We start from the raw sequence: 26,105 nt of genomic DNA on the forward strand, positions 1-26,105 counted from the left end.
CATAGGTTGGGGCAAGGAGAGGGACGGAAGCAATACTGTTACATTGTTGCCGTACCCGGATCACTCAGTGGGGCTCTGCCAGGCTGCTGGATTTGCTGTGGACAAGGAGGAGGTCAAAGGGGGGTGAGTGTAACCTGTGTGAAATGCCTAGCTAGTTAGCGGTGCGCGCTAGACTAGTAGGGTTTCAATTGGTGATGTCACTCGCTCTGAGACCTTGAAGTAGTTGTTTTGAGAGTTTGTGTAAAGCCTAGATTGGGGCAAGGAGAGGGACGGAAGCAGTACTGGTACACAGGGGGTGTCACTGGACTTAGAATAATACCACTTTCTGCCACACCTGACTATAACTGTAGTAGGCATGTCATATCCACCTGCTGTATGTTGAGCGCAGGAGCCAAATACACGCACGCACGCACACACACACAGAGAGAAGGAGACAGACTACCACACAGCAACCCAGAGAGTTAGAGACAGAACACAAACTCTCCTCTCCTGTGCTCTCTCCTCTCGTGTGTGAGTTGGCTACATGCATGTTGTCGACATTGCTCTGGATGCTGGTGGAAGTCTTATATCTTGATGTGTGTGTGTGATAGACTCAGGATGGCTCTGGATGTTGGTGGCCTGGTGGCAGTGGTGGTCTTCTATGTCCTGATCCTGGCCATAGGGATCTGGGCCTCCAGGAAGTCCAAGAAGGAGGAGGAGAAATGTGTGGGCAGCAAGAGTGAGGTCAACATGATAGGAGGACGCAATATCAACGTTTTGGTGGGGGTTTTCACTATGACAGGTGAGTCCTCTCTCTCTCTGTGTGTGTGTGTGTGTGTGTGTGTGTGTGTGTGTGTGTGTGTGTGTGAGACAGAAACAGTACTTCAGCCTGGAGATGTCGGGGAAGCTGTAACAGCGTGTTATACCTTAGAGTAAACAGTAATGCTGTGACTGATATACGTTTTCCAGTAATGTGTTGTTCATTGAGATGTGTGTGCATGTTTGTGCTCAAGACTGTGTATCTGTTGTCATAGCGACGTGGGTTGGAGGGGGCTACATCATGGGCACTGCAGAGGCTGTCTACTCCCCCTCTCAAGGTCTCATCTGGGCTTTGGGGCCGCTGGCTTATCTTATCACCTTCCTATTGGGTAAGAAGCACGAAGAGAGCTTATCTGCAGTCAGCTGCACTGCTAGCATTAGCATGAGCTACACACCATCCACTAACACAGGTAGTTAGTATTAGCGACACGCCGTCTACCCATACAGGTTGCAAGCATTAGTATTAACAACATGATAGCATTAGCATTAGCAACAAACCATCCACTAAACATAGGTTGTTAACATTAGCAACATACCATCCACTAACACAGGTTGTTAGCATTAGCAACATACCATCCACTAACACAGGTTGTTAGCATTAGCAACACACCATCCACTAAACACACTAAGGGAGTGAACCACAGGAGACTGCTATAATGAGTGTTTCCCTAAAAGCTGTCTGGGTTTAAAGATATTATATTGTACAGAAAGTGAATAGCTTAATCAATTGATAGTGACAGAATTAGATTACTTCCCAAGCAAAGTACATGTTTTGTCTCCTCGGTTGTAGAAGGTTGTAGCACAGCCTTTGAATGTCAAAGAAATTAAACAATGATATCCACATATGTATCGGCGTCACGTCTTTTCCGGGTACTTTACAGCTTGTTTCTCGCATAAAGCATCACGAACCAAATCAGATCCATTTTCTTTTCTTAAAAATGTTAAACTATGAATGTGATCTTTGCCATTTTCTTTAAAACACAAAAACCACTGGGCCTCAAGGGACCCCCCTTCAAGCTAATGAACAGTCATTCTGACTGCAACATTCTAAAAGTGTAATTAATACATTTCATATATGCTATCGCTAAAATAATAATTTGTGTGTATTTATTAAGGTCTAAGGTAATATTAGAATACAATTCTTATTTTATTTCACATAACACAATAGCATTTTCATTGGTTTATGTTACTGTAGGCTATATGTAAAAACAAAACTCACAAAAAAACACAATTTCAAGTGTTCAATCAATTTCTATTTGTAGAGTGCCTTTGTTACAACTATGAAACAAAAAATGTATGTGTTGGAACACGGTAACAGCTTCTTTTTATAACGCCAAAATAAAACAAATACACCAACCACCAAGATGCACGATCAGCAAGACGCGCAGTCAAATGATAGAATCATCAGCAGCCGAAACATCATTATAAGCGCCAAGTGTGCTTGATAAATAATGAATGAAAGCAATAATGACATTATAATGAATATAAGTGTGGATATGACAGCAGTCATACTATGTATACGTCGGATACCATGGCGAATTTGTCTGTTTCTTTGTCATCAAAGTGGGAAGGAATGCATCGTGGGCTACAGGAAAAGGAGGGCTAAACACATCAATGGGGCTGTAGTGGGGCGGGTTGAGAGACTGGCAATTTCTACAGCTGCACCATCGAGAGCATCCTGGCCAGGTGCATCAGCGCCTGGTATGATAACTGCTCGGCCTCCGACCGCAAGGCACTACAGAGGGTAATGCGTAAGGCCCAGTACATCACTGGAGCCAAGCTTCCTGCCATCCAGGACCTCTATACCACACGGTGTCAGAGGAAGGCCCATGTGACAAATACAATTTGATTTGACATCTCTGGAGAGACCTGAAAATAGCTGTGCAGTGACACTCCCCATCCAACCTGACAGAGCTTGAGAAGATTGGGAGAAACTCTCCAAATACAGGTGTGCCAAGCTCAAGAAGTCTTGAGGCTAAAATCGCTGCCAAAGGTGCTTCAATAAGTACTGCGTAAAGGGTCTGAATTCTTATGTAAATGTAACATGTTCTAACTCACCCATTCTCCCCCATCATATTTACTTCATTTATTTCATCTGTTGTTAGATGTGTGAAATTAGTTTCGGTGTAGTTTAGGTTCAGTTACGAGGTAATTATGGGAGTGATTATCAACATTCCACTGCTCACTGGGGGAAGGAGTGGAGCACATTCCACTGTCAGGGGAAGGAGTGGAGCGGGTCAGCAGGCCCTACTGTCAGGGGGAAGGAGGCCCTGGAGCAGGCCCTGAAGCAGGCCCTGTCAGGGGAAGGAGTGGAGCAGGCCCTACTGTCAGGGGAAGGAGTGGAGCAGGCCCTACTGTCAGGGGAAGGAGTGGAGCAGGCCCTACTGTCAGGAGAAGGAGTGGAGCAGGCCCTGGGGGAAGGAGTGGAGCAGGCCCTAGGGAGAAGGAGTGGAGCAGGCCCTGTCAGGCCAGGAAGGAGTGGAGCAGGCCCTAAGGAGGAAGGAGTGGAGCAGGCCCTACAGGAGAAGGAGTGCAGGCCCTAGGAGAAGGTGGAGCAGGCCCTAATGAAGCAGGCCCTACTGCCAGGCCCTAGTCAGGGAAGGAGTACTGAAGCAGGCCCAGGAGAAGGAGTACTGCCAGGAGAGGAGGAGTGGAGCAGGCCCTACTGCCAGGAGAAGGAGTGGAGCAGGCCCTACTGTCAGGAGAAGGAAGGGGCAGCAGGCCCTACTGTCAGGAGAAGGAGTGGAGCAGGCCCTACTGTCAGGAGAAGGAGGAAGGAAGACGATTCAAAAGTGGAGCAGGCCCTGACATGCTCTCCTTAAACTGGTTATAACTGTTTGTGAAATGAAGATTCTAACACCGACAGTGTGTTGTAACACCGACAGTGTGTTGTATAGACTTATTTAGGACAAGTCAAGGACGGAGGGGGGCATGACTTTACAAATGGACAGCTAATGAACAGTTAATATACAGTTAATGGACAGCTAATGTGCAGTTAATGGGCAGTTAACAGGTAGTTAATGGGTAGTTAATGGGTGGTTAACATGTAGTTAATGGGTAGTTAATGGACAGTTAATGGGTAGTTAATGGGTAGTTAATGGGTAGTTAATAGACAGTTAATGGTAAAAGGTAGGCCTATGGTATACCCTCTCATACCCCTCAATTCGAGTCCTGGTTTTAGCGTAACAGCTCTTCACTGACACGTAGGCAGACTATTTAAGGAGTGCAGGGTGGGTGGAGGAATTAGCTAACAAATCTATGGATATAGCAGCCTATAGCCTAATTCTGTCTGTCAAACAGGTAGCTCTTCCTATTATTTCTTAAATAGATAGAAATAGGCTCCAACACAGCGCCCTCTTGTTGTTAGTAATGTCTAATTACAATTAAATGAATTATGCCTACTTGAATTGATCTACTTTCAGTCCATTTCCGATTGATTGTGCCAAGACTGCTACTTCAAGATTCAGCACCAGAATATAAATTACCCGAATCGGGTTTATTGTTCGGTCAATAACTCTGATAAATTCATAATGGGCAGTAGATATACTGTTTTTATTAAAATCATTTATAGTAGTAGCAAGCTATTAAAGTTCACCTCCGGTCCTCCTCCTCATCGTCACGCTCTCCTTCTCAAACTGAACAGAACATAGGCTATAGGCTCGCCCGTACACAAGATATAGATTTTTTGGGACTAGGCCTAATCAAGAACTGTTAGCGGTTAGAATGACTTGTCTCTCCTCCTGAACTGCCACTGTAGGGCTACACAGCACAGCCATTGGTTAGGCAGCACACACAACAGTATGGATCATGTGACTCAGACCACACTAAATAGCCTATAGCCTATGGATCATGTGACTCAGACCACACTAAATAGCCTATAGCCTATGGATCATGTGATTGAGACCACACTAAATAGCCTATAGCCTATGGATCATGTGATTGAGACCACACTAAAAAGCCTATAGCCTATGGATCATGTGATTGAGACCACACTAAAAAGCCTATAGCCTATGGATCATGTGACTCAGACCACACTAAAAAGCCTATAGCCTATGGATCATGTGACTCAGACCACACTAAATAGCCTATAGCCTATGGATCATGTGACTCAGACCACACTAAATAGCCTATAGCCTATGGATCATGTGACTCAGACCACACTAAATAGCCTATAGCCTATGGATCATGTGACTCAGACCACACTAAATAGCCTATAGCCTATGGATCATGTGACTCAAACCACACTAAATAGCCTATAGGCCACTTGATATTGCGCACCCAGCAGAGAATCAGGGATGAGGGGTGGCATCGGGCACACATCGATATATAGCCTAATAAGCAACTCATTCTAAAACACTGAGAAATATTGGAATTCCATCAATTACAAATGACTAGATTTAAAAAAAAAAAATACTAAACCCTCCCGTTGACTGAAATTGAAAAAGCCCCTCCCCTATTTTCCCCCAGGTCCCCATTCTGTACATTTAGATCCATCCCTAACACAGGTACACAGGTACCCAGATACACAGGTACCCAGATACACAGGTACCCAGGTACACAGTGTCGTGGAAATTTCCTCTATTTACCAAATCATGAGAGCAAACCACACACAAGTCAGGATTAGTTATCAAAGTCCATCTTTCATTATATGAGCTCTATCACAACCCTGTGACTCTCAGATCAATTCAGTGTCTATCAATGAATTCTCTGAGAGTCCCTCACACATTGCAGCTGAGATCCTTTAATAGCAAAAGACACACACAGCCCGACAGCATAGGCATAATTTATCGTTCAGCTTTGCTCTCTTCTCTTCTCAAACTCAGAACCATAAACAAATCCTCCATATCAACAGGCATATATCAAATCCATCCTATTCTTGACAAGATCACAGAGACACACTGACTGGCACACAGACATTGTGGAGCCAAGAGATACACGTTTGACCTCTCCCCTCTCTCCGGCCCAAACAACTTAGTCTTGACATAGAACAGATACTGCAACTCCGCCACAGTATTATACAAAAATAACATTCTGATGAGAAGTAACTTACAAACATATGATGAATATAAAACATCTTACCTATGTTACCAACCAATTCTGATCATTCCCCAACAACAGATACGCAGGTACACAGATACACAGGGACACAGATACACAGGGACACAGATACACAGATACACAGGGACACAGGTACACAGGGACACAGATACACAGGGACACAGATACACAGGGACACAGATACACAGATACACAGATACACAGATACACAGGGACACAGATACACAGGGACACAGATACACAGGGACACAGGTACACAGGGACACAGGTACACCGATACACAGGTACACAGATACACAGATACACAGATACACAGGTACACAGATACACAGGTACACAGGGACACAGATACACAGGGACACAGATACACAGGGACACAGATACACAGATACACAGGGACACAGATACACAGATACACAGGGACACAGATACACAGATACACAGGGACACAGATACACAGGGACACAGATACACAGATACACAGGGACACAGATACACAGGGACACAGATACACAGGGACACAGATACACAGATACACAGGGACACAGATACACAGGGACACAGATACACAGATACACAGGTACACAGATACACAGGTACACAGATACACAGGGACACAGATACACAGGGACACAGATACACAGGGACACAGATACACAGGGACACAGATACACAGGTACACAGATACACAGGGACACAGATACACAGGTACACAGATACACAGGGACACAGATACACAGGTACACAGATACACAGGGACACAGATACACAGGTACACATATACACAGGGACACAGATACACAGGGACACAGATACACAGGGACACAGATACACAGGGACACAGATACACAGGGACACCGGTGCTCCAGTATCCCTGCACATTGTGTATATATACAGTTAGATATTTTGACATTGATCAAGTTATAATTTCTACCACAGCATATTGGAGTTGAAATGAAAGAATGTTTATGATCTGAAAGTTCAGACTTTCAGCTTTAATTTGAGGGTATTTACATTCAAATGGGGTAAACGTGTAGGAATTTACAACCCTTTTTAAATGTGGTCCCTCCCTTTTTAAGGGACCAAAAGTAATTGGACAATTGGCTGTTCCATGGCCAGGTGTGTGTTATTCCCTCATTAGTTCATTTACAAGTAAGCAGAGAAAAGGTCTAGCTAGCATTGATTTCAAGTGTGGCATTTGCATTTGGAATCTGTTGCTGTTAACCCTCAATATGAAGTCCAAAGAGCTGTCACTGCCAGTGAATCAAGCCATCATTAGGCTGACAAATCAAAACAAACCCATCAGAGAGACAACAAAAAACATGAGGTGTGGCCAAATCAGGAACACCAAAAGGCCTGTAAGATCACGCAAAACAACTGTGGTGGTTGACAGAATCATTCTTTCCCTGGTGAAGAAAAACCTCTTCGCAACAGTTGACCAGATGAAGAACACCCTCCAGGAGGGAGGCATATCTGTGTCAAAGTCAACAATCAAGAGAAGACTTCACCAGAGTAAATACAGAGGGTTTATCACTAGATGTAAACCATTGGTAAACCTCAAAAACAGGAAGACCAGATTAGAGTTGGCCAAAAACATCTAAAAAGCCTGTACAGTTCTGGAACAACATCCTGTGGTCAGATGAGACAAAGATCAACTTGTACCAGAATGATGGGAAGAGAAGAGTATGGAGAAGGGCAGATACTGCTCATGAAGCATACCACCTCATCTGTGAAGCATGGTGGAGGTGGTGTTATGGGGTGGGCATGTATGGCTGTCAATGGAACTGGTTCCTTGTATTTATTGATGACTGCTGACAAAAGCAGCAGGATGAATTATGTGTTTAGGGCCATATTATCTGCTCAGATTCAGCCAAATGCTTAAACATTTATTGGACAGTGCTTCACAGTGCAGATGGACAATGACCCGAAGTACACTGCGAAAGCAACCCCAATACTTTTTTGAGGTAAAGAAGTGGAATGTTCTGCAATGGCCAAGTCAATCACCTGACCTGAATCCAATTGAGCTTCCATTTCACTTGCTGAAGGCAAAACGCCCAATGAACAAGCAGGAACTGAAGACCGCTGCAGTAAAGGCCAGGCAGAGCATCACGAGGGGAAAAACACAGCATCTGGGGATGTCTATGGGTTCCAGACTTCAGGCAGTCATTGATCGTAAAGGATTTGCAACCAAGTCTTAAAACTCACAATTTAATTTGATTATGTTAGTTTGTCCAATTACTTTTGAGCCCCTAAAATTCGGGGGCTATGTCTAGAAATGGTTGTTATTCCTACACGGTTCATACAATAATTTTGACAAAACTCTTAAATTAAAGATGAACGTCTACACTTGTTTCCTTTCAATTCCATTGTGGCGTCGTACAGAGACAAAATTATGCAAATAGTGTCACTGTCCAAATACTTATGGACCTGACTGTAGTACTGGACCCTGTATATAGCTTCTTACGTTCTCCTGTTCTTCTTATTTTGTGTTTTTGTTCTACCTTATATAATTTTTTTGCTGCTACATTAATATTGACTAGTTCATTGTTGGGTTTGGAGCTTGCAAGAAAGGCATTTCACTGTACTCGTTCGCGCATGTGACATTAAAACTTGAAACTACTGTAGCTTGTATTAGCGTTAGCGTTAGCTACATACTATAGACTAACCCAGGCAGCTAGCATTAGCAACATACCACCCACAAACACAGGTATTAGCCTCAGCAGCACTAGCTGGCAGGAGGAAAGAAGCTCATTAATCAAATCAAATGTATTTGTCACGTGCACCGAATACAACAGGTGTAGACTTTACAGTGAAATGCTTACTTACAGGCTCTAACCAGTGTAAAAAGGTATTATGTGAACAATAGGTAAGTAAGAAATAAAAACAACAGTAAAAAGACAGTAAATAAATAACAGTAGCGAGACTATATACAGTAGAGAGGCTATATACAGGTGAGGCGTTATACAGTAGAGAGGCTATATACAGTAGCGAGGCTATATACAGTAGAGAGGCTATATACAGTAGAGAGGCTATATACAGTAGCGAGGCTATATACAGTAGCGAGGCTATAATAGTAGCGAGGCTATATACAGTAGCGAGACTATATACAGTAGAGAGGCTATATACAGGAGAGGAGTTATACAGTAGCGAGGCTATATACAGTAGAGAGGCTATATACAGTAGAGAGGCTATATACAGTAGAGGCTATATACAGTAGAGGCTATACATACACTTCCGGGTTGGAGCGAGCGGTCGCATCCGCACTCGGTCCGCAGGTAGTATTACATTTCATTACATTTCATTATAGTACAACGGTTTGATTTGTCTAATCTTAGCAATTTCTTCTTAGCTAGCTACATAGCCGTCTTTGTATCATAGATAATTGCGTAATTATCGTATTTCGTCGTCCTAACGCAGTCTACACTGCTATCTGCCCTGCAGCTAGCCAGCTAGCTAACGTCCACCGTCTACCGATTAGCAGCACAACTATTACACTCAACTGAACGACTTGATTAGTGTAGTGTTAGCTAGCTACATAGTTGTCTCTGCTGTCTTCGTATCCAAGATAATTGTGTAGTTTAGAGTGTGTAGTTTTAGAGTGATTATCTTAATTTACCGAGGTTAGCTAGCCAGCTATTTGTCGTCCTTAACGTAGGAGACACTGCTAGCTAGCCAACAGCTAGCCAACGTCTACCGAACAGAACTTCCGCACTCAACAACCCGGTCGCATTTCGCCGCTCCACAGGTAGTATCACATTTTTCATTTCATTTCATTACAGTACAACGGCTTGATTTGTTTGATCGTAGCTAGCTACATAGCTAGCTACATAGCCGTCTTTGTATCAAAGATAATTGTGTAGTCTAGAGCGATTTCCTAGGTTAGCTAGCCAGCTATTGTCGTTGTTTTAATGCAACGTAACGTAATCAACACTGCTAGCTAGCCAGCTAGCCCCGAATAGCAGCACAGTAGAAACTATTACACTCAACGGAACGACTTGATTAGTGTAGTGTCAACAACGCAGCCACTGCCAGCTAGCCTACATAGTCAACAACGCAGCCTCTGCCAGCTAGCCTACTTCAGCAGTACTGTATAATTTTAATAATTTTAGTCAATAAGATTCTTGCTACGTAAGCTTAACTTTCTGAACACTCGAGACGTGTAGTCCACTTGTCATTCCAATCTCCTTTGCATTAGCGTAGCCTCTTGTGTAGCCTGTCAACTATGTGTCTGTCTATCCCTGTTCTCTCCTCTCTGCACAGACCATACAAACGCTCCACACCGCGTGGCCGCGGCCACCCTAATCTGGTGGTCCCAGCGCGCACGACCCACGTGGAGTTCCAGGTCTCCGGTAGCCTCTGGAACTGCCGATCTGCGGCCAACAAGGCAGAGTTCATCTCAGCCTATGCCTCCCTCCAGTCCCTCGACTTCTTGGCACTGACGGAAACATGGATCACCACAGACAACACTGCTACTCCTACTGCTCTCTCTTCGTCTGCCCACATGTTCTCGCACACCCTGAGAGCTTCTGGTCAGCGGGGTGGTGGCACCGGGATCCTCATCTCTCCCAAGTGGTCATTCTCTCTTTCTCCCCTTACCCATCTGTCTATCGCCTCCTTTGAATTCCATGCTGTCACAGTTACCAGCCCTTTCAAGCTTAACATCCTTATCATTTATCGCCCTCCAGGTTCCCTCGGAGAGTTCATCAATGAGCTTGATGCCTTGATAAGCTCCTTTCCTGAGGACGGCTCACCTCTCACAGTTCTGGGCGACTTTAACCTCCCCACGTCTACCTTTGACTCATTCCTCTCTGCCTCCTTCTTTCCACTCCTCTCCTCTTTTGACCTCACCCTCTCACCTTCCCCCTACTCACAAGGCAGGAAATACGCTCAACCTCATCTTTACTAGATGCTGTTCTTCCACTAACCTCATTGCAACTCCCTCCAAGTCTCCGACCACTACCTTGTATCCTTTTCCCTCTCGCTCTCATCCAACACTTCCCACACTGCCCCTACTGGATGGTATCGCGCCGTCCCAACCTTCGCTCTCTCTCCCCCTACTCTCTCCTCTTCCATCCTATCATCTCTTCCCTCTGCTCAAACCTTCTCCAACCTATCTCCTGATTCTGCCTCCTCAACCCTCCTCTCCTCCCTTTCTGCATCCTTTGACTCTCTATGTCCCCTATCCTCCAGGCCTTTTCGGTCCTCCCCTCCCGCTCCGTGGCTCGACGACTCATTGCGAGCTCACAGAACAGGGCTCCGGGCAGCCGAGCGGAAATGGAGGAAAACTCGCCTCCCTGCGGACCTGGCATCCTTTCACTCCCTCCTCTCTACATTTTCCTCTTCTCTCTCTGCTGCTAAAGCCACTTTCTATCACTCTAAATTCCAAGCATCTGCCTCTAACCCTAGGAAGCTCTTTGCCACCTTCTCCTCCCTCCTGAATCCCCCCCCCCTCCTCCCTCTCTGCAGATGACTTCGTCAACCATTTTGAAAAGAAGGTCGACGACATCCGATCCTCGTTTGCTAAGTCAAACGACACCGCTGGTTCTGCTCACACTGCCCTACCCTGTGCTCTGACCTCTTTCTCCCCTCTCTCTCCAGATGAAATCTCGCGTCTTATGACGGCCGGCCGCCCAACAACCTGCCCGCTTGACCCTATCCCCTCCTCTCTTCTCCAGACCATTTCCGGAGACCTTCTCCCTTACCTCACCTCGCTCATCAACTCATCCCTGACCGCTGGCTACGTCCCTTCCGTCTTCAAGAGAGCGAGAGTTGCACCCTTCTGAAAAAACCTACACTCGATCCCTCCGATGTCAACAACTACAGACCAGTATCCCTTCTTTCTTTTCTCTCCAAAACTCTTGAACGTGCCGTCCTTGGCCAGCTCTCCCGCTATCTCTCTCAGAATGACCTTCTTGATCCATATCAGTCAGGTTTCAAGACTAGTCATTCAACTGAGACTGCTCTTCTCTGTATCACGGAGGCGCTCCGCACTGCTAAAGCTAACTCTCTCTCCTCTGCTCTCATCCTTCTAGACCTATCGGCTGCCTTCGATACTGTGAACCATCAGATCCTCCTCTCCACCCTCTCCGAGTTGGGCATCTCGGCGCGGCCCACGCTGGATTGCGTCCTACCTGACAGGTCGCTCCTACCAGGTGGCGTGGCGAGAATCCGTCTCCACACCACGTGCTCTCACCACTGGTGTCCCCCAGGGCTCTGTTCTAGGCCCTCTCCTATTCTCGCTATACACCAAGTCACTTGGCTCTGTCATAACCTCACATGGTCTCTCCTATCATTGCTATGCAGACGACACACAATTAATCTTCTCCTTTCCCCCTTCTGATGACCAGGTGGCGAATCGCATCTCTGCATGTCTGGCAGACATATCAGTGTGGATGACGGATCACCACCTCAAGCTGAACCTCGGCAAGACGGAGCTGCTCTTCCTCCCGGGAAGGACTGCCCGTTCCATGATCTCGCCATCACGGTTGACAACTCCATTGTGTCCTCCTCCCAGAGCGCTAAGAACCTTGGCGTGATCCTGGACAACACCCTGTCGTTCTCAACTAACATCAAGGCGGTGGCCCGTTCCTGTAGGTTCATGCTCTACAACATCCGCAGAGTACGACCCTGCCTCACACAGGAAGCGGCGCAGGTCCTAATCCAGGCACTTGTCATCTCCCGTCTGGATTACTGCAACTCGCTGTTGGCTGGGCTCCCTGCCTGTGCCATTAAACCCCTACAACTCATCCAGAACGCCGCAGCCCGTCTGGTGTTCAACCTTCCCAAGTTCTCTCACGTCACCCCGCTCCTCCGCTCTCTCCACTGGCTTCCAGTTGAAGCTCGCATCCGCTACAAGACCATGGTGCTTGCCTACGGAGCTGTGAGGGGAACGGCACCTCAGTACCTCCAGGCTCTGATCAGGCCCTACACCCAAACAAGGGCACTGTGTTCATCCACCTCTGGCCTGCTCGCCTCCCTACCACTGAGGAAGTACAGTTCCCGCTCAGCCCAGTCAAAACTGTTCGCTGCTCTGGCCCCCAATGGTGGAACAAACTCCCTCACGACGCCAGGACAGCGGAGTCAATCACCACCTTCCGGAGACACCTGAAACCCCACCTCTTTAAGGAATACCTAGGATAGGATAAAGTAATCCCTCTCACCCCCCCCCCTTAAAAGATTTAGATGCACTACTGCTCCACTGGATGTCATAAGGTGAATGCACCAATTTGTAAGTCGCTCTGGATAAGAGCGTCTGCTAAATGACTTAAATGTAATGTAAATAGCTATATACAGTAGAGAGGCTATATACAGTAGAGAGGCTATATACAGTCGCGAGGCTATATACAGTCGCGAGGCTATATACAGTCGCGAGGCTAGAGGCTATATACAGTAGAGGCTATATACAGTAGAGGCTATATACAGTAGAGAGGCTATATATAGTAGAGAGGCTATATACAGTCGCGAGACTATATCGCGAGGCTACAGTCGCGAGGCTATATACAGTCGCGAGGCTATATACAGTCGCGTAGAGGCTATATACAGTCTATATACAGCTATATACAGTAGGCTATATACAGTAGAGAGGCTATATACAGTCGCGAGGCTATATACAGTAGAGAGGCTATATACAGTCGCGAGGCTATATACAGTCGCGAGGCTATATACAGTCGCGAGGCTATATACAGTAGAGAGGCTATATACAGTCGCGAGGAGGCTATATACAGTAGAGAGGCTATATATAGTAGGAGGCTATATACAGTCGCGAGGCTATATACAGTAGAGAGGCTATATACAGTAGAGACTATATACAGTAGAGGCTATATACAGTCGTAGAGGCTATATACAGAGGCTATATACAGTCGCGAGGCTATATACAGTCGCGAGGCTATATACAGTCGCGAGGCTATATACAGTCGCGAGGCTATATACAGTCGCGAGGCTATATACAGTAGAGAGGCTATATACAGTAGAGAGGCTATATACAGTAGAGGGGCTATATACAGTAGCGAGGCTATAACAGTAGAGGCTATATACAGTAGCGAGGCTATACACAGTAGCGAGACTATACACAGTAGCGAGGCTATACACAGTAGAGGCTATATACAGTAGAGAGGCTATATACAGTAGAGAGGCTATATACAGTAGAGAGGCTATATAAAGTAGCGAGGCTATATACAGTAGAGAGGCTATATACAGTAGCGAGGCTATAATAGTAGCGAGGCTATATACAGTAGCGAGACTATATACAGTAGAGAGGCTATATACAGGAGAGGAGTTATACAGTAGCGAGGCTATATACAGTAGAGAGGCTATATACAGTAGAGAGGCTATATACAGTAGAGGCTATATACAGTAGAGGCTATACATACACTTCCGGGTTGGAGCGAGCGGTCGCATCCGCACTCGGTCCGCAGGTAGTATTACATTTCATTACATTTCATTATAGTACAACGGTTTGATTTGTCTAATCTTAGCAATTTCTTCTTAGCTAGCTACATAGCCGTCTTTGTATCATAGATAATTGCGTAATTATCGTATTTCGTCGTCCTAACGCAGTCTACACTGCTATCTGCCCTGCAGCTAGCCAGCTAGCTAACGTCCACCGTCTACCGATTAGCAGCACAACTATTACACTCAACTGAACGACTTGATTAGTGTAGTGTTAGCTAGCTACATAGTTGTCTCTGCTGTCTTCGTATCCAAGATAATTGTGTAGTTTAGAGTGTGTAGTTTTAGAGTGATTATCTTAATTTACCGAGGTTAGCTAGCCAGCTATTTGTCGTCCTTAACGTAGGAGACACTGCTAGCTAGCCAACAGCTAGCCAACGTCTACCGAACAGAACTTCCGCACTCAACAACCGGTCGCATTTCTTCGCTCCACAGGTAGTATCACATTTTTCATTTCATTTCATTACAGTACAACGGCTTGATTTGTTTGATCGTAGCTAGCTACATAGCTAGCTACATAGCCGTCTTTGTATCAAAGATAATTGTGTAGTCTAGAGCGATTTCCTAGGTTAGCTAGCCAGCTATTGTCGTTGTTTTAATGCAACGTAACGTAATCAACACTGCTAGCTAGCCAGCTGGCCCCGAATAGCAGCACAGTAGAAACTATTACACTCAACGGAACGACTTGATTAGTGTAGTGTCAACAACGCAGCCACTGCCAGCTAGCCTACATAGTCAACAACGCAGCCTCTGCCAGCTAGCCTACTTCAGCAGTACTGTATAATTTTAATAATTTTAGTCAATAAGATTCTTGCTACGTAAGCTTAACTTTCTGAACACTCGGTGGCGTGTAGTCCACTTGTCATTCAATCTCCTTTGCATTAGCGTAGCCTCTTGTGTAGCCTGTCAACTATGTGTCTGTCTATCCCTGTTCTCTCCTCTCTGCACAGACCATACAAACGCTCCACACCGCGTGGCCGCGGCCACCCTAATCTGGTGGTCCCAGCGCGCACGACCCACGTGGAGTTCCAGGTCTCCGGTAGCCTCTGGAACTGCCGATCTGCGGCCAACAAGGCAGAGTTCATCTCAGCCTATGCCTCCCTCCAGTCCCTCGACTTCTTGGCACTGACGGAAACATGGATCACCACAGACAACACTGCTACTCCTACTGCTCTCTCTTCGTCTGCCCACATGTTCTCGCACACCCTGAGAGCTTCTGGTCAGCGGGGTGGTGGCACCGGGATCCTCATCTCTCCCAAGTGGTCATTCTCTCTTTCTCCCCTTACCCATCTGTCTATCGCCTCCTTTGAATTCCATGCTGTCACAGTTACCAGCCCTTTCAAGCTTAACATCCTTATCATTTATCGCCCTCCAGGTTCCCTCGGAGAGTTCATCAATGAGCTTGATGCCTTGATAAGCTCCTTTCCTGAGGGACGGCTCACCTCTCACAGTTCTGGGCGACTTTAACCTCCCCACGTCTACCTTTGACTCATTCCTCTCTGCCTCCTTCTTTCCACTCCTCTCCTCTTTTGACCTCACCCTCTCACCTTCCCCCTACTCACAAGGCAGGAAATACGCTCAACCTCATCTTTACTAGATGCTGTTCTTCCACTAACCTCATTGCAACTCCCCTCCAAGTCTCCGACCACTACCTTGTATCCTTTTCCTCTCGCTCTCATCCAACACTTCCCACACTGCCCCTACTCGGATGGTATCGCGCCGTCCCAACCTTCGCTCTCTCTCCCCTTCTCTCCTCTTCCATCCTATCATCTCTTCCCTCTGCTCAAACCTTCTCCAACCTATCTCCTGATTCTGCCTCCTCAACCCTCCTCTCCTCCCTTTCTGCATCCTTTGACTCTCTATGTCCCTATCCTCCAGGCCTTTTCGGTCCTCCTCCCGCTCCGTGGCTCGGCGACTCATTGCGAGCTCACAGAACAGGGCTCGGGCAGCCGAGCGGAAATGGAGGAAAACTTCGCCTCCCTGCGGACCTGGCATCCTTTCACTCCCTCCTCTCTACATTTTCCTCTTCTCTCTCTGCTGCTAAAGCCACTTTCTATCACTCTAAATTCCAAGCATCTGCCTCTAACCCTAGGAAGCTCTTTGCCACCTTCTCCTCCCTCCTGAATCCCCCCCCCCCCTCCTCCCTCTCTGCAGATGACTTCGTCAACCATTTTGAAAAGAAGGTCGACGACATCCGATCCTCGTTTGCTAAGTCAAACGACACCGCTGGTTCTGCTCACTGCCCTACCCTGTGCTCTGACCTCTTTCTCCCCTCTCTCTCCAGATGAAATCTCGCGTCTTATGACGGCCGGCCGCCCAACAACCTGCCCGCTTGACCCTATCCCCTCCTCTCTTCTCCAGACCATTTCCGGAGACCTTCTCCCTTACCTCACCTCGCTCATCAACTCATCCCTGACCGCTGGCTACGTCCCTTCCGTCTTCAAAGAGAGCGAGAGTTGCACCCCTTCTGAAAAAACCTACACTCGATCCCTCCGATGTCAACAACTACAGACCAGTATCCCTTCTTTCTTTTCTCTCCAAAACTCTTGAACGTGCCGTCCTTGGCCAGCTCTCCCGCTATCTCTCTCAGAATGACCTTCTTGATCCATATCAGTCAGGTTTCAAGACTAGTCATTCAACTGAGACTGCTCTTCTCTGTATCACGGAGCGCTCCGCACTGCTAAAGCTAACTCTCTCTCCTCTGCTCTCATCCTTCTAGACCTATCGGCTGCCTTCGATACTGTGAACCATCAGATCCTCCTCTCCACCCTCTCCGAGTTGGGCATCTCCCGGCGCGGCCCACGCTTGGATTGCGTCCTACCTGACAGGTCGCTCCTACCAGGTGGCGTGGCGAGAATCCGTCTCCACACCACGTGCTCTCACCACTGGTGTCCCCCAGGGCTCTGTTCTAGGCCCTCTCCTATTCTCGCTATACACCAAGTCACTTGGCTCTGTCATAACCTCACATGGTCTCTCCTATCATTGCTATGCAGACGACACACAATTAATCTTCCCCTTTCCCCCTTCTGATGACCAGGTGGCGAATCGCATCTCTGCATGTCTGGCAGACATATCAGTGTGGATGACGGATCACCACCTCAAGCTGAACCTCGGCAAGACGGAGCTGCTCTTCCTCCCGGGGAAGGACTGCCCGTTCCATGATCTCGCCATCACGGTTGACAACTCCATTGTGTCCTCCTCCCAGAGCGCTAAGAACCTTGGCGTGATCCTGGACAACACCCTGTCGTTCTCAACTAACATCAAGGCGGTGGCCCGTTCCTGTAGGTTCATGCTCTACAACATCCGCAGAGTACGACCCTGCCTCACACAGGAAGCGGCGCAGGTCCTAATCCAGGCACTTGTCATCTCCCGTCTGGATTACTGCAACTCGCTGTTGGCTGGGCTCCCTGCCTGTGCCATTAAACCCCTACAACTCATCCAGAACGCCGCAGCCCGTCTGGTGTTCAACCTACCCAAGTTCTCTCACGTCACCCCGCTCCTCCGCTCTCTCCACTGGCTTCCAGTTGAAGCTCGCATCCGCTACAAGACCATGGTGCTTGCCTACGGAGCTGTGAGGGAACGGCACCTCAGTACCTCCAGGCTCTGATCAGGCCCTACACCCAAACAAGGGCACTGTGTTCATCCACCTCTGGCCTGCTCGCCTCCCTACCACTGAGGAAGTACAGTTCCCGCTCAGCCCAGTCAAAACTGTTCGCTGCTCTGGCCCCCCAATGGTGGAACAAACTCCCCTCACGACGCCAGGACAGCGGAGTCAATCACCACCTTCCGGAGACACCTGAAACCCCACCTCTTTAAGGAATACCTAGGATAGGATAAAGTAATCCCTCACCCCCCCTTAAAAGATTTAGATGCACTACTGCTCCACTGGATGTCATAAGGTGAATGCACCAATTTGTAAGTCGCTCTGGATAAGAGCGTCTGCTAAATGACTTAAATGTAATGTAAATGCTATATACAGTAGAGAGGCTATATACAGTAGAGAGGCTATATACAGTCGCGAGGCTATATACAGTCGCGAGGCTATATACAGTCGCGAGGCTATATACAGTAGAGGCTATATACAGTAGAGGCTATATACAGTAGAGAGGCTATATATAGTAGAGAGGCTATATACAGTCGCGAGGCTATATACAGTCGCGAGGCTATATACAGTCGCGAGGCTATATACAGTCGCGAGGCTATATACAGTCGCGAGGCTATATACAGTAGAGAGGCTATATACAGTCGCGAGGCTATATACAGTAGAGAGGCTATATACAGTCGCGAGGCTATATACAGTCGCGAGGCTATATACAGTCGCGAGGCTATATACAGTAGAGAGGCTATATACAGTCGCGAGGCTATATACAGTCGCGAGGCTATATACAGTAGAGAGGCTATATACAGTAGAGAGACTATATACAGTAGAGAGGCTATATACAGTCGCGAGGCTATATATATACAGTCGCGAGGCTATATACAGTAGGGCTATATACAGTCAGTAGAGGCTATATACAGTCTATATACAGTAGAGGCTATATACAGTCGCGAGGCTATATACAGTCGCGAGGCTATATACAGTAGAGAGGCTATATACAGTAGAGAGGCTATATACAGTAGAGGGGCTATATACAGTAGCGAGGCTATAACAGTAGAGGCTATATACAGTAGCGAGGCTATACACAGTAGCGAGACTATACACAGTAGCGAGGCTATACACAGTAGAGGCTATATACAGTAGAGAGGCTATATACAGTAGAGAGGCTATATACAGTAGAGGCTATATAAGTAGAGAGGCTATATACAGTAGAGGCTATATACAGTAGAGAGGCTATATACAGTAGCGAGGCTATATACAGTAGAGAGGCTATATACAGTAGCGAGGCTATACACAGTAGAGGCTATATACAGTAGAGAGGCTATATACAGTAGAGAGGCTATATAAAGTAGCGAGGCTATATACAGTAGAGAGGCTATATACAGTAGAGAGGCTATATACAGTAGAGAGGCTATATAAAGTAGCGAGGCTATATACAGTAGAGAGGCTATATACAGTAGCGAGGCTATATACAGTAGAGGCTATATACAGTAGAGGCTATATACAGTAGCGAGGCTATATACAGTAGAGGCTATATACAGTAGTGAGGCTATAAACAGTAGAGAGGCTATATACAGTAGAGAGGCTATATACAGTAGTGAGGCTACATACAGACACCGGTTAGTCAGGCTGATTGAGGCATATATGGTGAACAGAGAGTAGCAGGAGCGTAAAAGAGGGGTTGGTGGGTGGTGGGTGGCGGGTCACAATGCAGATAGCCCGGTTAGCCAATGTGCGGGAGCACTGGTTGGTCGGCCAATTGAGGTAGTATGTAAATGAATGTAGAGTTAAAGTGACTATGCATATATGATAAACAGAGATTAGCAGCAGCGTAAAAGAGGGTTTGCACACAATGCAAATAGTCGGGGTAGCCATTTGATTAGCTGTTCAGGAGTCTTAGAGAGAAGTAGAGAGAACAGTCTATGACTGGGGTGGCAGGGGTCTTTGACAATTTTTAGGGCCTTCCTCTGACACCGCCTGGTGTAGAGGTCCTGGATGGCAGGCAGCTTAGCCCCAGTGATGTACTGGGCCGTACACACTACCCTCTGTAGTGCCTTGTGGTCAGAGGCCAAGCAATTGCCATACCAGGCAGTGATGCAACCAGTCAGGATGCTCTCGAAGTTGCAGCTGTAGAACCTTTTGAGGATCTAAGGACCCATGTCAAATCTTTTTAGTTTCCTGAGGGGGAATAGGCTTTGTCGTGCCCTCTTCACAACTGTTTAGACCATTCTAATTTGTTGGTGGACAACAAATGTGGACACCAATGTGGACACCAAGGAACTTGAAGCTCTCAACCTGCTCCACTAAAGCCCCGTTGATGAGAATGGGGGTGTGCTCGGTCCTCCTTTTCCTGTAGTCCACATTCATCTCCTTAGTCTTGGTTACGTTGAGGGAGAGGTTGTTATTCTGGCACCACCCAGCCAGGTCTCTGACCTCCTCCCTATAGACTGTCTCGTTGTTGTCGGTGATCAGGCCTACCACTGTTGTGTCGTCTGCAAACTTAATGATAGTGTTGGAGTTGTGCCTGGCCATGCAGTTGTTGGTGAACAGAGAGTACAGGAGGGGACTGAGCACGCACCCCTGGGGGGCTCCAGTGTTGAGGATCAGCGTGGCAGATGTGTTTCTAACTACCCTCACCACCTGGGGGCGGCCCGTCAGGAAGTCCAGGATCCAGTTGCAGAGGGAGGTGTTTAGTCCCAGGATCCTTAGCTTAGTGATGAGCTTTGAGGGTACTATGGTGTTGAATGCTGAGCTGTAGTCAATGAATAGCATTATCACATAGGTGTTCCTTTTGTCCAGGTAGGAAAGGGCAGTGTGGAGTGCAATAGAGATTGCCTCAACTGTGGATCTGTTTGGGGGTATGCAAATTGGAGTGGGTCTAGGGTTTCTGGGATAATGGTGTTGATGTGAGCCATGACCAGACTTTCAAAGCACTTCATGGCTACGGACGTGAGTGCTACGGGTCTGTAGTCATTTAGGCAGGTTTCCTTCGTGTTCTTGGGCACAGGGACTATGGTCGTCTGCTTGAAACATGTTGATATTGTAGACTCAATCAGGGACATGTTGAAAATGTCAGTTAGCGATGTACACATCCGTCTTATTACTTAGGCTTACATACTTGATGATGCTGACTTGATTATCTCCTTAGGGAAGTGTTATTTGGCATCACGTATACACAGAAAGATGTGGGATTTCATTACTGTATCTTTTATCAGTTTTCTGTTTCTGTGTCCAACAGCAGGGCTATTTTTTGCTAAGCCAATGAGATCACAGCGCTACGTGACGATGATGGACCCATTTCAGCATCGCTATGGAAACTCGATCACCATCGCGTTGCTGCTTCCCGCACTGATTAGTGACGTGCTGTGGGTGGCCTGCATCCTCACTGCCCTGGGTCAGTAACCCCTGACCTCTGACCCTAACACTCAAAACTAATGGTTGGCTATTAATTAACTCTGCATCCAAACAATGTATTTGAAATATGTGTGTGTGTGCGTGCGTGTGTTGCAGGAGGGACGATGAGTGTGATCCTGGGCTTGTCCTCGTACTATTCCATTGCTCTGTCTGCAGCAGTAGCCATCACCTACACACTGATGGGAGGGCTCTACTCTGTGGCCTACACAGACGTCATCCAACTCTTCTTCATGTTTATTGCTCTGGTGAGAGAAACAGAGAGGTTTTTCCACTTCTCAGTAGATTTGATGTATGAATTACATCAGTTCTGGGTTATATTAGGTTGATTCTGCAGTATAACGTAAAGCCCAGTGTAAAGTGCAATATGAATAGTGTGGTTTTGTTTTCAGTGGCTGTGTTCCCTTTCTGGTTCTCAACCCAGCATCCTCGGAGGTCACACTCGCAGCCCTTTTCAACCAATCACAGCAGGCGCCCTTGATGGGCGAACTGAAGTTGGAACATGCTGGGAAATGGATAGATGAGCTGCTTTTATTGGTTAGATTTTTGTATTGTTTGTGTTTGTGTGTGTGTGCATCAGATTGCTTGTTGATTCAGTGTGGAGGGAAAAACCAGTAGATGAGGACTTTAGGTAGAGTTTAGGGTTAAGTAGTTAGGGTAGGTAGTTAGGGTAAGTAGTTAGGATTAAGTAGTTAGGGTAAGTAGTTAGGTTAAGTGTAGGGTTTGTTTTGGTAGAAATTGGTTGTGAGGATTAAACTGCATTTCTGAAATGGTTTAGTTCAAATCTTTCACACCACCATTTTGTCTGGAACCTCCACTAGGGGTGCTCATGAGTAAAAGAGGGTCCTGAAAGATGGCCTCAAATGTGCACAGGAGCAAAATCAATTGTTTCATGATATATTATGTATGTTATGAACCATACATTTTAAATTTGAGTCCCAACATGAGGTAAAGAATTTACAACCAAAGTCCTGGAATGTCTTTAACATGTCAACTATAGACGACGCAGGGTTGTTGGCTCGTGGTAATGGCTGGATTAGAATAGGTGGAATGGGATCAAATAAATCAAACACATGGTTTCTATGTGTTTGGTACCATTCCATTCACTCCGTTCCAGCCATTATTAGGAGCCACCCTCCCCTCACCAGCCTCCTGTTGTAGACAACAAAGTCTTCGAGAAGTCACCATCATATACAGTATCTCTACAGTACATCATATATCTACAGTACATCATATCTCTACAGTACATCGTATCTCTACACTACATCATATATCTACACTACATCGTATCTCTACACTACATCGTATCTCTACACTACATCGTATATCTACACTACATCGTATATCTACACTACATCGTATATCTACACTACATCGTATATCTACACTACATCGTATCTCTACAGTACATCGTATCTCTACACTACATCGTATATCTACACTACATCGTATCTCTACACTACATCGTATCTCTACACTACATCGTATCTCTACACTACATCGTATCTCTACACTACATCGTATATCTACACTACATCGTATCTCTACACTACATCATATCTCTACAGTACATCGTATCTCTACAGTACATCGTATCTCTACAGTACATCGTATCTCTACAGTACATTGTATCTCTACACTACATCGTATCTCTACAGTACATCATATCTACAGTACATCATATATCTAATATACGTCATATCTACACTACATCATATCTCTACTAAATCATATCTCACTACATCATATATCTACACTACATCATATCTCTACAGTACATTGTATCTCTACAGTACATCATATATCTATAGTACATTGTATCTACACTACATCGTATCTCTACACTACATCGTATCTCTACAGTACATCATATCGACACTACATCATATATCTAATATACGTCATATCTACACTACATCATATCTCTACTAAATCATATCTCACTACATCATATATCTACACTACATCATATCTCACTACATTGTATCTCTACACTACATCATATATCTATACTACATCATATCTCACTACATTGTATCTCTACACTACATCATATATCTATACTACATCATATCTCACTACATTGTATCTCTACACTACATCGTATCTCTACAGTACATTATATATTTCTACAGTACGATGCATCACATGGCTGCTTTAAGACTAATGACCTCTATTTGTGGAGTGTGTATGTATGTGGATGCTTGTTTGTGTGTTGTTTGTGCATCTCTGTGTGTTGCAGGCATTGGGAGGCCTGTCCTACCAGGCTCTGTGTCAGCGTATCCTCTCTGCAGCATCGTCCACTCAGGCTCAGGTCACCTGCTTCGCTGCAGCCGGAATAGTCATCATCATGGGAGTACCCTCGGTCATCATAGGAGCAGTGGCAGCCTCCACAGGTGCCCAGACAGACAGACAGTCAGTCAGCCAGTCAACCAGCCAGTCAACCAGTCAGTCCGTAATTCAGTCAACCAGCAAGTTGGTCAGTCAGTCGGTCGGTCAGTTGATATATCAGTAAGTCAGTCAAACAGTCAGTCCTTAAGTCAGTCAGTCGGTCAGCCAGTCAGTCCGTCAGTTACCCAGTCAGCTATCCAACCAGTCAGTCACTCCTCCCTGCCATCCCATTTGCAGACTGAACCCTCTCTTTACCCCTTCATCTCTCTCCCTTCTCTACACCTACAGACTGGAACCAGACAGGGTACGGCCTGCCCTCTCCATTTGACCGTGGGGAGGCAGGCAAGGTGCTGCCTCTGGCCCTGCACTACCTCACCCCTCCCTGGGTGTCTGTGGTGGGCATCGGGGCCGTGGCTGCAGCTATCATGTCCTCCATGGACTCTGTCCTCCTCTCCTCCGCATCCATGTTCACTCACAACATCTACAAGCGCACTCTCAAGCACAGGTGTGTGTGTGTGTGTGTGTGTGTGTGGGGGGGTTCTATTAACTGAAAGTATGAATAATTTGCTTGTGAAAATTGCTGTTATGTCATTCAAGAAAAGTATACACGTTACAGTGCATTCAGAAAGTATTCAGACCCCTTGACTTTTTCCACATTTTGTTACGTTACAGCCTTATTCTAAAATGGATTAAATCGTTTTTTCCCCTCATCAATCTACGCACAATACCCCATAATGATAAAGCAAAAACAGAAATATCACATTTACATAAGTAATCAGACCCTTTTCTCAGTACGTATTTGAAGCAACTTTGGCAGCGATTACAGCCTCGAGTCTTCTTGGGTATGACGCTACAAGCTTGTATTTGGGGGACACACCTGTATTTGGGGAGTTTCTTCCATTCTTCTCTGCAGATCCTCTCAAGTTCTGTCAGGTTGGATTTGGAGCATTACTGCACAGCTATTTTCAGGCCTCTCTTTTTGGTCCGTTTCAAGTCTGGACTCTGGCTGGACCACTCAAGCACATTCAGAGTCTTGTCCCGAAGCCACTCCTGCTTTGTCTTGGCTGTGTGCTTAGGGTCGTTGTCCTGTTGGAAGTTGAACCTTTGCCCCAGTCTGAGTTCCTGAGTGCTCTGGAACAGGTTTTCATCAAGGATCTCTCTGTACTTAGCTCCCTTCATCTTTCCCTTGATCCTGACTAGTCTCCCGGTTTTTGCCACTGAAAAACATACCCACAGCACAATACTGCCACCACCATGCTTCACCGTAGGGATGGTGCCAGGTTTTTTCCAGACGTGACGCATGGCATTCAGGCCAAAGAGTTCAATCTTGGTTTCATCAGAGCAGATAATCTTGCTTCTTATGGTCTGAAAGCCCTTTAGGTGCCTTTTTGCAAACTCCAAGTGGGCTGTCGTGTGCTTTTTACTGAGGATTGGCTTCCGTCTGGTGACTCTACCATAAAGGCCTGATTGGTGGAGTGCTGCAGAGATGGTTGTCCTTCTGGAAGGTTCTCCCATTTCCATTTCCACAGTCTTGTTAGTTCCAAGCTAGTTACAAACGTCTTCCGTTTAAGAATTATGAGGCCACTGTGTTCTTGGGCAGCTTCAATGCTGCAGAAATGTTTTGGTACCCTTCCCTGGATCTGTGCCTTTGACACAATCCTGACACAATCCTCTAACGACAATTTCCTTCAACCTCGTGACTTGGTTTTTGCTTTGACATGCACTGTCAACTGTGGGATGTTATATAGACAGGTGAGTGCTCTTCCAAATCATGTCAAATTAAATGAATTTACCACAGGTGGACTCCAATCAAGTTGTAGAACATCTCAAGGATGATCAATGGAAACAGGATGCACCTGAGCTACATTTAGAGTCTCAAAGCAAAGGGTCTGAAAATGTATGTAAATAAGGGATGTTATTTTTTATTTTGCAAAAACTTCTAGAAGCCTGTTTTTGCTTTGTCATTATGGGGTATTGTGTGGAGGAGATTGATGAGGAAACAATAGAATGGAATACATTTTAGAATAAATCTGTAACATAACAAAATGTGGAAAAAGTAAATGGGTCTGAATACTTTCCGAATGCCCTGCATGTGACTCCCCCCCCTGGTTGGAGGGAGGAGGGAGGAGTCATCCGCCAGTACTTCCCCTTCAGGACTCTGGTGATGTTGTTGTCTCTTGTGTGTATCCCCCTAGCCTCCAGCCTGGCCACCTTGGCCTTCAGACACCGCCTGCTGCCTAGCCTCCAGCCTGGCCACCTTGGCCTTCAGACACCGCCTGCTGCCTAGCCTCCAGCCTGGCCACCTTGGCCTTCAGACACCGCCTGCTGCCTAGCCTCCAGCCTGGCCACCTTGGCCTTCAGACACCGCCTGCTGCCTAGCCTCCAGCCTGGCCACCTTGGC

At 46.4% G+C, this 26,105-nt stretch overlaps 1 pseudogene; it reads left to right on the forward strand.

Annotated features, from left to right (window-relative positions):
• Positions 1 to 26,105, forward strand: LOC115125799 (high-affinity choline transporter 1-like; annotated as a pseudogene).

This window comes from Oncorhynchus nerka, linkage group LG11 (genome assembly GCF_034236695.1).
Source record: "Oncorhynchus nerka isolate Pitt River linkage group LG11, Oner_Uvic_2.0, whole genome shotgun sequence".
Taxonomy (NCBI): domain Eukaryota; kingdom Metazoa; phylum Chordata; class Actinopteri; order Salmoniformes; family Salmonidae; genus Oncorhynchus; species Oncorhynchus nerka.